The sequence below is a fragment of the Mustela erminea genome, chromosome 16 (assembly GCF_009829155.1).
Source record: "Mustela erminea isolate mMusErm1 chromosome 16, mMusErm1.Pri, whole genome shotgun sequence".
Classification (NCBI taxonomy): domain Eukaryota; kingdom Metazoa; phylum Chordata; class Mammalia; order Carnivora; family Mustelidae; genus Mustela; species Mustela erminea.
This window is the reverse complement of record NC_045629.1, coordinates 50,488,802-50,504,444: the sequence shown is the minus strand read 5'-3', so window position 1 is coordinate 50,504,444 and position 15,643 is coordinate 50,488,802. Positions and strand designations below refer to the sequence as shown.

Below are 15,643 nucleotides of genomic sequence, written 5' to 3'. Positions count from 1 at the left end.
AGATAATTGAAGCAAGAAACTCAACATGAACCGGCAAAAATCAAGCATTTGGCAACATCAGGTCATTCTGAACACAGGGAAGAGGTACAGTCTGAAAACAGTGGCAGAATAAATTTTTAAAGTCTACATTCTGAACCACTGGCCCTGTTCCCAAGCTCGGCTCTCATAACACTGCAGGTTGGGCTTATTCCTATCACGAGCCCCACCACAGACTGAGTTCTAGAGGATTACCCTCTAGAGAAAGTGATCAGCCAACAAAGAAGAAATCTCAGGCACTTTTCATCTGGGAGGGGTGCCAAAAAGAGGCTGGGACCCCATCCAGTACCCTTTAGAAAATGCCATCAGAACAATCCCCAACCACTCAGAGCTTCCAATCCTCATCTATCAAGGTGATCACATGACTTCTCTCCTTTCATTGGTTTCACTAGAATTCTGTCAACCAACTTGCATTTAACCGATCAATACTCACCACCTCTTGGGAAAATGCACTGACAAATGTTTATGCCGTGTTGCACGCTCACAGCTTATAGGCTACTCTCTAGTATTTTAAATTACACACTTCTGTTCCTCCAAATCAAGTTGTTCAGTTGTCATTTGCGCCCAGATTGCTTTTGCCACTTGTAATTATTATTTTAAATATTTAATTAAATATTTCATAATTTGTGAACTATGAGTATAAAGCAAAAGAGACGATTCTATTTAGCATAGGCAGAATTCTAATTTTACCAAAGATTCCTGTCCCCTGATTTTTCAAGCTCTAGGTGCTGATCTAAAAGGATGGAATTAAGATTATTAATCAACCAACCTTAAAATAAGGAGATTATCCTGGATTTTCTGGGCAAGGTTGAAGGTAATCCTGTAAAAGCAGAAGGGGAGACAGGAGAGATAGGCAGAAGGAAAGATCAGAGAGATGAGAAGTGTGAGGACTGACCCCACTTCTGATGGCTTTGAAGATTGAAAAAGGACACTGAGAGCCAGGGAATTTGGGTAGCCTCCAGAACATGAGAATGACCCCTCGCCAACAGCTCACCAGGCAACAGGGACCTCAGTCCTACAAACTCATAGAACTAAATTCTGCCAACATCCCAAATGATTCTGGAAGCGATTCTCCCCTAAGAGCTTCTAGTAAGGAATGAGATTCTATCAACACCTCTGTTTCAGCCCTGTGGGACCCTAAGCAGAGGACTCTGAACTTCTGACCTACAGACCTAGGAGATAGAAAATAGGTCTTGTTTTGAGCAGCTAAATATGTGGCAGTTTGTTACAGCAGCAATAGGAAAGTAATACCCTCTTGAAAACTAAATTTATTACCTCAGAAAGATTTGATGAGTTGCTAAAAAAGCTGCTTTTGAACTCGATGTGAACACCACAATTGTACAAGATTGGAAAGAAGATTGGAAAGATCTTGCAGAAAAATGCATTCCATTTGCTTCCCAAATGTCCTTAAGATTTTGCTCTGCTTCAATAGGACCCAAACTGGAAATTGAGGGCAATACCTAAGAGTGTGTAGGAAAGACCTATGCAAGAAAGACAACTCGGAGTTCATTGATCCACTGTACAAGAAAGGAACTCCATCTACTTTTAAAGACTGGTGTTTACATGTCTTAAGTTAAAATTAAATATATGAGGTATCTGTTGTCCTTTTTTTTTTTTTTTTTTTTCTTAAAGACTATGCTCTGGGCACCTGCGTGGCTCCTTCGTTGGGTGGGTGTCTGCCTTTGGCTCAGGTTATGATCCCAGGGTCCTGGGATCCAGCCCCACTTTGGTCTCCCTGCTCATCGGGGAGTCTGCTTCTCCCTCTACCCTTGCGCCCCTGCTCGTGCTCTCTCTTTCTCACTTTCTCTCTCAAATAAATAAAATCTTTAAAAAAAAAAAAAAAGAAAAAGACTCTATGCTCCAAGCCAGTTGTTTGATGAACAAACTGTCTATCCTCATTGGCTCCGAAAAAGAACACCTCAACTACTTTCCTGAAGTTCTCCGCCCCTGCCGTGACTGTCTTTACACTATGTCACTGTAAGCTTTCTTCAAAATGGTGGCTGCTGCCCTAGGGAGGCCTCTCCCTTCTGGGCTGAACTGTGGCTTGCCTTGTCCCCCTCACCCCAACCCTGGCCCCACAGCTGCCTGTGTTGTAAATGTGAGAATAGTTTCCTTGGTCATCACGAAAATTTCACAGGAATTTTTGGTTCCAAGTTGGGTAGGACCTGAGGTGGCCTCCCCACTGCACAGAAGTTCTTGGACTGCTGAGGTGACACATTCCTGGCTTCAGCATTTCAGGTTTTTAACTGTCTCAGGGGCTGCAAATTGAAGTGCTTTCAGGGTGAGACGGGAAACCTGGATGAGAAAAGCAGGAGAAAGGGAGTGATGAGAGCTGACCTAAGCAACAGGGAGTGCTTAAGTCCAGAAAAAAGAACACGGTGCCTGACGGTGACCACTGATATTAATTTCATGCCCACTGCCAGCTGCATTTCAGCTCTTTTTTTAACTTTCGCTAAATTTCATTTATTTATTTGAGAGAGAGTGGAAAAAGAGAACAGAGAGAGAGAGAGCACAAAAGGAGAGGGAGAAGCTGACTTCCCACTGAGCAGAGAGCCTGATGTGGGGCTCAAACCTGGGACCCTGGGATTATGACCTGAGCTAAAGGCAGGTGCTTAACCGACTGAGCCACCCAGGTGCCCCTTAACTTTCATTTTTAATGGCCACTTGACTAACCAAAAAAAATGCATGATTTTAGGAATAACTGAAAGTTATATTATTTACAATTAGCTGCCCAAAGTTGTGTATTGTAAGATAGCACATCTCCCCCCATATTTCAATGAATAACTGATACACTATTTTGTTATTGTATTTTATTGTCATATGATGAAAAGAACCAGAAGGTATGGAAGGAACAGTATTCTCTTTGTGGAGAGAAAGTTGAAGAAAGAGATGAAAAGAATGAGCAAAATATGAATTTTGAGAGGCACTAGGTAAAGGCTTTTGAAATTTTTAATCACTTACTTGGAAAATATAGTTTTCTAGATTGTGGGAATATAGGGTGCTCAAAAGTAAGTTCAATTATATACCATGACTTTTTAAATACTGCTTTATACCCTACAGAAGGTCATAAAATATTTCTGTGTGCTTTTGAGGAAATCTTAAGAGGATCTTCTCTATCTTTGGTGAAAAATTAATTTTAAATTACTTCTGAACCCCTTTGAGAAAAAGTTGTATCTATTCTTTCCCACAGCTTAATTGCATTAGCACATTAGCACAGAGATTTTTGGCAGAGCAAAAATCTAAGGTATTTTGACTATTTAAGTGTTAGAAGTTTTAGGGTGAGGTTTCGTTTTTTTCTACAAAGTCTGCCAAACTCTGGCTAAAACAAAGCAAAGAGGCCAGCAGTATCAGTTTTGGTACTAGTTGCATGTCTTTTTTTCATGAAATCCATTGCAAGTAGATAACTGCATAAGAAAATTTGGGGGCGCCTGGATGGCTGGGTCCATTAAGCATCTGCCTTCAGCTAAGGTCTTGATTCCAGGGTCCTGGGATAGAGCCCCACATCCGGCTCCCTGCTCAGTGGGGAGTCTGCTCCTTCTTCTCTCTCTGCCCCTTCCCTGGCTTGTGCTCTGCTCTCGCTCACTCCTTCTCTCAAATAAATAAATAAATAAAATCTTAAAAAAAAATTATGAAGTTGTAGTAGTGAAACGAAATTAAAAACTTTCTGAAATGCTTCAGACCCAAAGGCTCAGAGAGAGCTCTGCTTCTTGGTTCAAGCAAATGATAATCAAAGGGTATAGAAGTTAATTCCCTTATTACATTATATTTTTGAGGAGCTATTGAAGTTGCTGAAGATTAAGGATATTGAAACAATTAGAATTTCAGAGGCTGTCTTGTGATGTTATGTGGTTTGAAGCAGGATGTGATTAGGAGGTAATTTTTCAGTAAAAGGAAATAGGCAGAAATGTCTAGAAAGAAAATTTAGGATAATTGAGAATTGACAACTTGTGTAATTCATGGATTAATTATTAATATTGAGGGTAAAAGTATTTGATAGTGAAACCTGAATAACTAGATGAAAATGACATTTACCCATAGTAGGGGGCTTTTGTTTTTGACATTTTATCTTTTACGTGCACATTAAGTAAGAGTTTTACCGGAAGTATTGAGTTTTTGAGGAGTTATTTTAGGGAGTAAGCCGGGATAGGAATAAAAGGTTAAAGCAGTGTCAAAATCAAATGCCTACATGAGCTGAGCAGGAGACATAGCAATGACGGTGGCCCAGAGTGAGAACAAGGGGAATCGTGCAAATGGGGACCAACTGGGAGGATACATTCCATCTGAAGGGGGCAACTGTTAACATGTGGGAATCTTGGTGAGGCGGCTCTTCAAAAAAAATTTTTTTTAAAGATTATTTATTTACTTATTTGACAGAGAGATAGGACGAGAGAGGGAACACAAGCAGGGGAAGTGGGAGAGGGAGAGGCAGGCTTCTCGCTGAGCAGGGAGCCGGATGTGGAGCTCCATCCCAGGACCCTGGAAGATGACCTGAGCCAAAGGCAGATGCTTAATTTAAGACTGAGACACCCAGCCTTCAAAAAGGCTCTTCAAAAATTTGAAGGCACCCAGCTCTTCAAAAATTTTTAAGTGATTTTGGATATCTGGATTTTATATGACATTTCTTGGTATTTAATTCAGTAAACATTTCAATTTTAAAAAATCCTCTGAGTCAAATAAAAATCATGTACTGTTTGTGGAGCATAAGGAATAACACAGAGGACATTGGGAGAAGGAGAGGAGAAGTGAGTTGGGGGAAATCGGAGGGGGAGACGAACCATGAGAGACTGTGGACTCTGAGAAACAAACAGGGTTTTGGAGGGGAGGGGAGTAGGGGGTTGGGTAAGACTGGTGGTGGGTATTATGGAGGGCACGTATTGCATGGAGCACTGGGTGTGGTGCATAAACAATTTTGGAACACTGAAAAAAAATAAATAAAATTTAAAATAAAAACAAACAAAAAAAATCATGTACTGTTTGGATTCAGCTTGCAGACTTGCAGACTATCCCTAGATTTCTAGAATATGGTCGACATTGATATTAACTGAGCACCTATTTTTTTAAAAAAGGGGGCGCCTGAGTGTCTCAGTGGGTTAAAGCCTCTGCCTTCAGCTCAGTTCATGATCCCAGGGTCCTGGGATCAAGCCCCACATCAGGCTCTCTGCTTGGCAGGGAGCCTGCTTCCCTTCCTCTCTCTGCCTGCCTTTCTGCCTACGTGTGATCTCTATCTGTCAAATAAATGAAATAATAAAAAAATCTTTAAAAAAAAATTGAGCACCTATTTCATGCTAGTTAATAGATATGTTTATTTATAGCTAAAGTAACTCAGTGCATTAGATACAATCATCTCCATAACAAACGAAGAAATTGAAGCTTATAGAGATTAGCGTATCATTTTTTTTAAGATTTTATATATTTATTTGAGAGAGAGAGCATGCATGGGTGCGTGCTCAAAATAGAGAGAGTGCATGAGCAGACAGGAGGGGTAGAGGAAAAGGAAGAAGCAGAATCCTGGTGAGCAGGGAACCCAACTCGGAGCTTGATCCCAGGACCCTGGGATCATGACCGGAGTGGAAGACAGTCGCTTAACAAACTGAGCCACCCAGGTGCCCAAGATTAGCATATTATTGATAATCACTTACCTGGGTAGCAAAATGTTTAATAGGAAACAAACAAATCAAGTGATAAACAGACCACAGAGGACCTAGTGTGGAACAGGTGTTTAACAATGATGGGGAAAATCAAGGATGAAACTGGTATATTTCGCAAAACACACCTATGACTATATGAAGAAGCTAATGTTTTTGTTTAGCCTTCCGTGGGCAATTTAAACTTGGAAAGGGCTAAATAAATAAATAAATAAATAGATGGATGGATGGATGGATGGATGGATAGATAGATAGATAGATAGGGGTACCAGGGCGGCTCAGTCGTTAAGCATCTGCCTTCTGCTCAGGTCATGATCCCGGGGTCCTGGAATCGAACCCTACATTGAGGTCCCTGCTTGGAGGGAAGTCTGCCTCTCCCTCTCCCACTCCCCCTGCTTGTGTTCCCTCTCTGTCTGTCAAATAAATAAATAAAACCTTTTTAAAAAAAATTAAATAAATAAATAAATAAATAAATAAATAAATAAATAAATAAATAAATAAACTCGGTAAGGGCTCTTGACATTCATGGGCTTGATTTCCATGTCAGAATACTCAGTTTTACTGAGGCGGCTCCATGTCTTTTTCTGATTATGATCCTGTTTTCTGCATTTCCACTTACAGTAGAAGAGAGAGGAGTGGAACCCCCGAAATAATGTGTAGCTACAGAGGAATCTCTTGTTTCAGGACATTTGAATCCAAAGTTCCAGAGGAAAAGGTTTTCGGGACCTATGGCTGACTTGGTGTAACAGGAGGAATACAGTAGACATGTTCTAACCATATCATTACATTAAGGACTCAAGTTCCTCCTTGTAATGTCTGAATTAATTTAAAATTTCTTTTCTTTCTCTTGTATGCTCTGAATTTTAAACACGTATTATTTTAAAATCAGAAATAAATGTTATTTTTTCAAGTTTGATCGATACCGAAAAGAGCATACAGCACATAGAATTCAAGCATCAAATATCTAAACATCTGAAACAACTTTCCTGCACAACTGGGTCCCTAAATATTCATTTAGCCCTGCTTTAACCCCTGAGCTCCAATGTCTGCATCTGTATTCAGGCCTTTCAGCCTCCCTGGAATTTTCCATGACCTTCGTCTCTTTGAAGGCCCACTCTGGGTGCATTATTTCTTCTCATCTTGGGCCTAGACTTGTTCGTGATCACTGGCCAGTGTGGGTAGAGGATTCTTTCCAGATCTGTCCAGGTGCAATGGCCTTTCTCCTCTCTGGGAATACTCTGCATTTTGTTCTCTTCTGGTTTAGGAGTCATTCATTCAGTTTCATTTCGTTTCGTTTCTTTACTTTTATTTCTTTATTCTTTCAAGATTTTATTTATTTTAGAGAGAGAGGGGGAGAGCATAAGCTGGGGGAGTGGCAGAAGGAGAGGGAGAAACAGAGAATCCCAAGCAGGCTTTGCATTGAGGGCAGAGACCCACGTGTCCCATGCTTAATCAGCTGAGCCACCCAGGCACCCCCCATTCAATTTCTCTTATTATCCGGGTTACCCTTACATCTTTAGTTAAGCATGTGTAATTTGACAAAGTTTAAGTTAATCTGCATTACCACGTCTCTACCCTCTCTCAAACTAGACGAGGACTGTAGAGTGACCTTGTCCTTCTAAATATACTTTTTTGTCATCCCTTCCATAAGGTCCTCTTGGCGGGGAGCTCTCTCTTATGTCTGAAAATGCCTCTATTTCACTGTTTCTCTACGTAGGTAAGCTAGGTTGGCAGTTTTTTTCTCTCAGCGCTTTGGAAATATTATTCCATTAGTTTCCAGTTTCTCCTGTAGCTTTTGCTGTCAGCCCCAGTGTTGCTCTTATGTGGGGAACCTGTTCTCTCGCTCTCACTCTCTTTGGTGTTGTGATGTTGTGAAATTTACTGCAAGGAGTCAAGGTGTGAATTTAATTGTTACTTATTCTGCTTGGGACTTGGTGGGAATATTGAATTTTCTATTGTAATCTCACCTTCAGGCTTTTACCAGGAGAGCCCCTGTGCAACCTGGGCGGAAGGTGTGCTTTTCAGAGGTGTATGGGGTGGTGGGGGAGAATGTGTGTGTGTGTGTGTGTGTTTGCGTCTGCTGGAGGGCTAGGAGAATCATTGGCTTAGAACCACATTCTCTGTTAATATCTTAGCTTGAAGATTTGCAGATCACAGAAACGGAATACACTGGAGCCCTGAACTCACGTGAGGGTTAAACCATGACAACAAATAATCAGCTCTGTCTCTTTTTTTATCTCCACTGGGATCCTGGACTGAAACAGACATGCTTCCTGTGGTCTCACTAGGACAGTGGGTGGCGAGTTTCTCGTCCTTCCCCTCCTCAAGGACAGAATCCTTCGCTGGGCATAGCTACAGGCCCGGCTCTCAGTTCCAGGTCTCTGCCCACTCTCCTGTCCCCTTGTGGCCAGAAAACTCTGAGTGCCCTGATGTCCTGGGTGGGGGCACACACTGAGGTCCAAACTGCTTGCTGCCTTAGCAACCTACCTGCTGCCCTCTTCTCTCCAGTTTTCATTCCCATCTTTCACTTGGACCTTTGGATTTCGCTTGCTTTCTTAGGAGCTCAGCCACATATCTACAGGGATGTTTGTTGTATTTTATCTTAGCACTTAAAGGAGTTTGAGGGGGTGCCTGGGTGGCTCAGTTGGTTAAGCATTTGCTTTCAGCTTGGGTCATGATCCCCAGGTCCTGGGATCGAGTCCCATGTCAGGGAAGGGTCTGTTTTTCCCTCTTCCCTGACCCCTTCTTGTGGCCTCTCTCTGTCAGTTAAAAAGGAAGGAAGAAAGGAAGGGAGGAAGGGAGGGAAGAAGGGAGGAAGGAAGGAGTTTGTGGAGGGAAGGGTTTTATACTCTGACTCCCTGAAAGTTCTGGAAATGAAAGTCCACGTGGTTCCTCTACATTTCCTTCTTTCTTCTCTCTGTCCATCAGAGCTCTCAGAGCAGATAAAGACCTGTGCATCCAGAATGTGGACAGGAGTTCCAGGCTTGATTTATCATTCTTCTTACACAGTAAATCCCACCCCAGTCTCTGGGAGTAAATATTTTATTGCGGGGTCAGTTCATTAGGAGCACAAGAAGCCCCGAGTAGAGTAGCTTCCAGGGAAAGACCCCAGGTCTTGTCTTTTCTTTTTATTCTATTTTTTGCAGATTCATTGGAAATGGGGAAAAAATTTTTTTTAAATTCAAATGGTGCCCATTAAGGTGCCATCTCATGCCACATCTTTGAGATTCCCAGCAGTTGGGGAGGCAACCCCTTGAATGGGGGCAGGCGTGCTAAAATGAGTGGGAAGGCCTAGTTCACAGTTCACTGAGCCACTCTTTGACAAGCAGCTCTGATTCACTTTCCATTTATTTGGGAATAAAATTCATTGTAACAGGCTGATAGAACTGTTTGTGAGAGAGGGATTTTTTTTGGTTCAGGTTAAGAAACAGTGCCTTAGGGTGTGTTCCTTTCACCTAGCTTGATTGGAATGATGTAGGTGAACAGTAAAGGAATCGGTGGGGGGGTGGGAGGGGAGGGGGAGATTAGGAGCTTTGTTTGTAAAGTGAGGATCCGAGTTAAGGAGGGAAATGCTGGAGACTTTCTGTGAAGGGGGTGGAAAGGAGACAGGTTAGGAGCAAGCTTTCCGATGATATCTAGGTTAGGGGTTTGCCTGAAGTCAGATGACCCTCTCAAAAGAGGCGATTTAATAAAATGTAATGAAGGGACTATGTAGAAAAACCAAGTGTTGATGAAGCACCTGGGGGAGTGCGGCCCCAGATTCTGAGCTCCAGTCAGAAGAGGAAAGGAAAGGGAACAGTGACTGGAACCTGGGGAGAGCTTGGCTGTAGGAGACAACTAAGCCTGTCTGTGGGGAGTGCGCATTCCTCGGAAACCTTGACCTTATAGGGAGGGAGCTGGGGGGCGGGGCATAAATACCGATCATTCTCGATCATTCTCTATCCTCCCAGGCTTTGATCTCCCCTGGTGCCACCACTGACCTAAGACAAATAGAGGCCAGAGGGCCAGGGAGCCCCACTGATGCAGTCAACAGAAGTCAGCCTCTGAGGACCAGGGCACTGTGGAGGATGTGGAGGATCCGGAGAGGCAGGTAGACCAGACAGACCATCCTCACAGGCGGCAGCCCACAGCAGAGGAGGGCGTGGAGGTCAGTGTGGCCACAAGGCAAGCATAGAAAGCAGTATACCACTCTTTGACTACTTTCCTTTCATTTTTTTTTTCTCTAATCTTTTCACTGCTTCTAGCTTCTAATGGCTTTTCATTTTCATTCAGTACCTAAATAATTGTGAAAAGGCACCACTTTGGGAGACCTGTCTTCAAGGGGGTGGAAATGCTGTTCTGTTCCCCACTTGCCCTTCCGAGCTACACTTTTCGGGGAAAGGGGACAAAAATCAAGCCCGTTGATTAAGGAGGGCATGTGATGTGATGAGCTGTGGCTGTTATACATAACTAATGAATCATGGAACACAACGTCAGAAACTAATGATATGTTGGCTAATTGAATTTAAATAATTTTAAAAAAAAATCAAGCTCATCCCTTGGCAGGTTTTCAGCATCTTGTAGTGGTCAGAATAGCACTGAACAACAGCAGTGGTGGTGAGTTACCCTCCTATGGAGGAAAATATCAGGGCAAATCTAGAACTCCACCAACCTTGTTATTTCCCCAGTGGAAATGACAGTCTCCCCTGTCTCCCTGAGCCACCAGGTCTGGTCCACCCTCTCCAAGTTAGCCTCTTGTATCTTCACTGGGTAGCTACAGAAAAAGAGTAAAAAGAGGAGAAGAAAGAAGTGAAGAAAAGATAGCACCTGGCCTTCCTTTCTTCCTTAGTCATTGAAATCATACACTGCCGATTTTCTTTCTTTCTTTTTTTTTTTTTTTTTAGATTTTTATTTATTTATATGACAGAGATCACAAGTAGGCAGAGAGGCACGCAGAGAGAGAGAGAAGGAAGCAGGTTCCCCATGGAGCAGAGAGCCCGACACGGGGCTCGATCCCCGCACCCTGGGATCATGACCTGAACTGTAGGCAGAGGCTTTAACCCACTGAGCCACCCAGGCGCAGGCTCCTTGCTGAGCAGAAAGCCCGATGTGGGACTCGATCTCAGGACCCTGGGATCACGACCTGAGCCAAAAGCAGAGGCTTTAACCCACTGAGCCACCCAGGCGCACCTGCTCCTGATTTTCTTAATGCATGGGACTGTGAGCCCTTGAACCCGTCAAGGCTTTAGAGCCAACCTTGAATCATTTGTTGATTCAATAACCATGGCCTCTAATATTATTCTCAGCATCTGATGACGACATTACTCATAATGATTGCTATCTTTGTGTGCACACAGGGCTTGTAGACCAAGGCTGGGCTCATGTTTCTTTTTAGGCTGCTCATACAAAATCTATTTTCTAGTCTGTGGAAACAGCCACTAATTGAAGCATCTGGTACTATTTGCGAGCCTTCTTTTTTTTTGCCCTATGGCAGGTGACTTCCCTTCTGTAAAACTAGTCACCCCATCCCTGTTGACAAAATACGAGGTTGGTCTTTCTGCCCCTGTCACTTTTCGGCTAATCATAAATCTGATGTCCCAATTCTGGTAACCGTGCAGACCATGTAGGCTCTGCCCATAGTAACCTTACACATAGGTGCTCGAAAACATGTTGAATGAATAAATGAATGTTCTCGAAAGTTACGTTTATGACTCTGAGGTGAAAGGGTGTAATAATAGTACAGCTAGGAATTTCAAAGCAATATTGGGATAATTAATAACAGCGTCTACCTACAGGGGTTGTTGAAGATTAAATGAACTAACATATATGAAAATAAAACTTTAAAGCCCTATACACACATTAATTATTACCATTATATATTGTCAATAACTAGTCTCTCTGGAAAGAACATAAGATTTAGCTCAGTTGGTTAAACGTCTGCCTTTGGCTCAGGTCGTGGTCCCAGGGTCTTAAGATCAAGCACCACGTTGGGTGTCCTGCTCAGCAGGGAGCCTGCTTCTCCCTCTGCCTGCTGTTTCCCCTGCTTGTGCCCCTCCCTCTCTCTGACAAGTAAATAAATAAAATCTTAGAAAAAAAAAGAAAGAAAAGAAACTGTGGGCCACTCAAGGATGGACATTACGGCCTCACTGCCAACTTGGGGTGTTCCAGCCAGCTCGACTGACAGAAATAAATCTGTGGGAAATTTCTCCTCATGGTATCAGGAAGCCACTCTCCCATCCAGCGCTTTCCATGACTTCTAATGGATAACAAAGTGGGAAATTTGCATTCCCTGATGTGTTTAACACTAACGACACCAGACAGAGAATCAGAAGCTGGGTTCAAGACCCAATTGTTGTACTTTCTGGCTGTGTGATCACAGACAAGTCATTTATCATTGCTTAGCTAGAAAAGGAGAATAATGAAATCTATTGCACAGGACAGCTAGGAGGCTAAAATAAGTTTGTGTATGTAATGTCATTCTGTAGACTGCAGAGCACTGAACAAATGGAAGTATTAGTATTCTTCCCAAACACCGAGGGAGATGTTACTGAGCAGTAAAATTTCCTCACACGTAAATAGCAGAAGTGGAGAGGAAGGAAAGCAAAAGGGCTGGATAATTCACAAACTGGAATAACCAGATCCCGAATCCTAGGCTGGGTCCAACAGGGAGCCCTGGTAACAACTTTAGTGGTGGGAACATAGGGCTTATGAGGAAAATCCAAAGGAGTTATTTCCTCAAAAGACAAGCTGGGTGGGAGCGAACCTGATGATTTCCAAGTACAGGGGAAGCAGGCAGCTGGTGCAGCTGGGATGAGGACCTGTTGGGTCAGTAGTTGGGAGTTTTTCTGTATGTGCCATGGAACGATGTAGCAGGCCGAAGCCAGCGCCATAGCGGTCATGACCAGAATGTGTTCTTGGCCAGACTGCCCTTTCCAGACCTGGTTGAGGGGAAGAGACTGTCATGGAGGTTAGTCATGTTCTTGTTTCAAAGATTTTATTTATTTAAGAGGGAGAGAGAGCAGGAGTGGGGTTAAGGGCAGAGGGAGAAGGAGAAGCAGACTCCCTACCAAGCAGGGGGCCCAGTGTGGGGTTGGATCCCAGAACCCTGGGATCACGACCTGAGCCAAAGGCAGCTGCTTACCCGACTGAGCCACCCAGGCACCCCAAGTTGAATCCTGTAGAGCAAAGTTGGGACGATCCCTAAGACTGAAAGGTCAGTCCTTGTGAGGTGGAACCTAAAGGGGCCCAAGGGACAGAAATCTTATTTTGAGCAGGCAGCTCAGCCCCAGATCTAAGCTGTGCTTTAATCCCCACATTGGTTATGTGGACGATTAACTGCAGACTTTCATTACCTTAAATGCAAAACAGAATTTGGAGATAATTGCCATTCATTCACGCACACATGCATTCTTTTTTTTTAACCTATTGAGCCAATACTGGTGACAGTTACTCACGGGCAGAAAACCCAGGTGAACACGATAGAGTTAATTCCACGAGGGAGCGAGATTGCTGCATATAGAAGGGGGTTAAGGGATAGTAGATGGTGGTGGATGGTAGGGGGAGCGGAAGTGTGAAGAATGAACCTTGGAGGTTCAGGGGAGGGAGCAGTCTCACCTCAGAGTGGAGATGACAGATGACAGATGACGTCCCAGAGAAAGTAGCATCTGGGCCAGGGAATGAGGCAAGGTGTTTGTGGCAGTGGCTATCACGTGAATTTTCAGAAGTGAGTTTGGAAGTGAGTATTTGATTTTTTTATTCATGGTTTTTATTGACTGTGTCTCTAATCAAAGGGTAAATAACTTCGTTAAGAATAATGAGGGTGGGATCGAGTCCCACATCGGGCTCCTTGCTTGGAGGGGAGCCTGCTTCTGCCTCTGCCTCTGCTGCCACTCGGCCTGCCTGTGCTCGCTTTCTCTCTCTCTCTCTCTCTCTCTCTCTCTCTCTCTCTCTCTCTGGCAAATAAATAAATAAAATCTTTAAAAAAAAAAAAAAAAAGAATAATGAGGGTGCATCACACTCTTTAAATGACTGTGCTGCTCTATCCAATGTTCCATACATATCCAGAACGAACGTCCCTTCTTTCCACAGTTTCTCCTGAGACTCCTCTAACAAAACCCTTCCCCTAGGCTTTTATCTGTCATTCTTGTGTTCAAATCATATCCATTTTGCGAGACCACCTTCCCCCCTCCCTTTTTTTTTTTCCTGGGGAGAAAGGACTCAGCTGCTTTCTAACGCCTATTTATAAAGCCGAACCACACACAATTGTTGTTTCTGTAGATCAAAAACGGTCCAATACTTACGATTTTATATGGTTCAACCTAATGTGTTCTCTTCCACTGAATTGGCCCTCACTTGGTCCCACTTTATAGTACTTCCCATTACTAGAGATTAAGTGACCTTGTTTCTTTCTTTCTCGGCTCTCCCTGTGTGTCCCATCTCTACTCCCACCAAAGGTAAGTACCATGAGAGTAAGCAAGGTGCTGTCTTCTCTTCGCTGTAGCCATACCTCCCAGCAACTCTAGGTGCTTGAGAGTTGTTCAATGACAAGTAAATGCCCCAGGGTTTGGGCATTAAACAGTTTTTTGTTTTGTTTTTTTTTTTTAAAGATTTTATTTATTTGTCAGAGAGAAAGAGGGAGGGCTAGAGGCAGGCAGAGGGAGATGCAGGCTCCTCACTGAGGAGCTGGACACAGGACTTGATCCCAGGACTCTGGAATCATGACCTAAGCTGAAGGGAGACACCCACTGAGCCACCCAGGTGTTCTGGGCATTAAACAGATTTTCATCTAGCTGTGGTATTGGGTGAGCCCTTCCAGGTTCTCACTGAGCTCTAAAAGCTAAGTTGTAGGGTATATAGGCCAGTGGTTCCCAGAGTGGCCTTCGGAGAATGCTGAAAATACCAATTCTAAGACTCACTCCAGACCAGTGGAACCACAGTAGTGGGGAGGGGCCCAGAAGCTTTAGGTATCTGCCTTCTAAGATGACTCTTACATAGCCACCAAAATAGCTGTCTGTCTGCACTTGGGAACTGCCAGACCCCATGGAGTCACCTAGATCTGTCTTGCTCACTGCTGGATTCCCAGTGCTGCACAATGTCTACCACGTGGCATAGAGCAATGATTGATTGTTGAAGGCATGTTGGAGGGCTTTTCCATTTCTGACGGGCACCTTAAGCTGCCAAGGCCCATTAGGTTATCTGAAAAAGGTCTTACATGGATTGACCTTGAGATTTTTTGAAGGTCTCCTTGGGCTCCCAAATTCAAGATGCTTGCGTATTTGTGAGACTGTGTAACATGCCACATGTCATTGGGTGGTTTCACCTCTCTGAGCCTTTGATTTCTCTGTGAAATAAGGGTATTGGGTTAAAAAAGGACCACTGTGGTCCTGTTGGACTTTACCTTGCTTTCCTTAATGACTTTCCTACTTACTAACTATGTGACTTTGGGCAAGTGACTTCCCTCTTGCTGAAGAGGGAACCCGATGCTCTCAGCCCTCACAGCAGGATTGTAAGCCCCCCGTCCACGCAGAGCAGAGACCTTGCCCACCCACTGCAGCTATCCACAATCCTAAGTGCTTGGCCTGTACTCGTCACTCGGAAAATCATTCTTTGGATGAAAGATAGAAACTTTTTAAAAACTGCAACAAATAAGTAGAAGCTAGCTTCCTTAGTTGGAAATTGTATATATCCCCCTGAACTCATGGCCCTGCTGGTGGAAGCATACGGTCATATAACAACTTTTCTTTCCTTTTTTTGAATGATAAATTTATTAAGATGTCATTAACATATCTTAAAATTAACCCCTTTAAAGTACAAAGTCAGTAGTTTTTAATATTTCACAACCATTAAAATTGCACAACCATCACTGCTCTCTAATTCAAGAACTTTTTCCCCCCACAATAACCCCATATCTGTTAGCTGTCACTTTCCCTTTACTCCCCCAACCCCCCAGGGCAACCATTAATCCACTTTCTGTCTATGGACTT

General features: G+C 43.4%; 1 long non-coding RNA gene across 2 annotated transcripts; it reads right to left on the bottom strand.

Annotated features, from left to right (window-relative positions):
• Nucleotides 1-1,949: 1,949 nt before the first annotated feature.
• On the bottom strand, nt 1,950-15,068 carry LOC116575232. Of its 2 annotated transcripts, none has more exons than XR_004279663.1 (4): nt 14,872-15,068; nt 12,424-12,598; nt 10,333-10,434; nt 1,950-2,331 (listed from the first exon to the last, which is right to left on the bottom strand). It is a non-coding gene; the product is annotated as an uncharacterized LOC116575232 (long non-coding RNA). The 2 variants fall into 2 exon arrangements; XR_004279664.1 differs by lacking the exon at nt 1,950-2,331 and adding an exon at nt 8,738-8,814.
• Between the last annotated feature and the right edge of the window lie 575 nt (nt 15,069-15,643).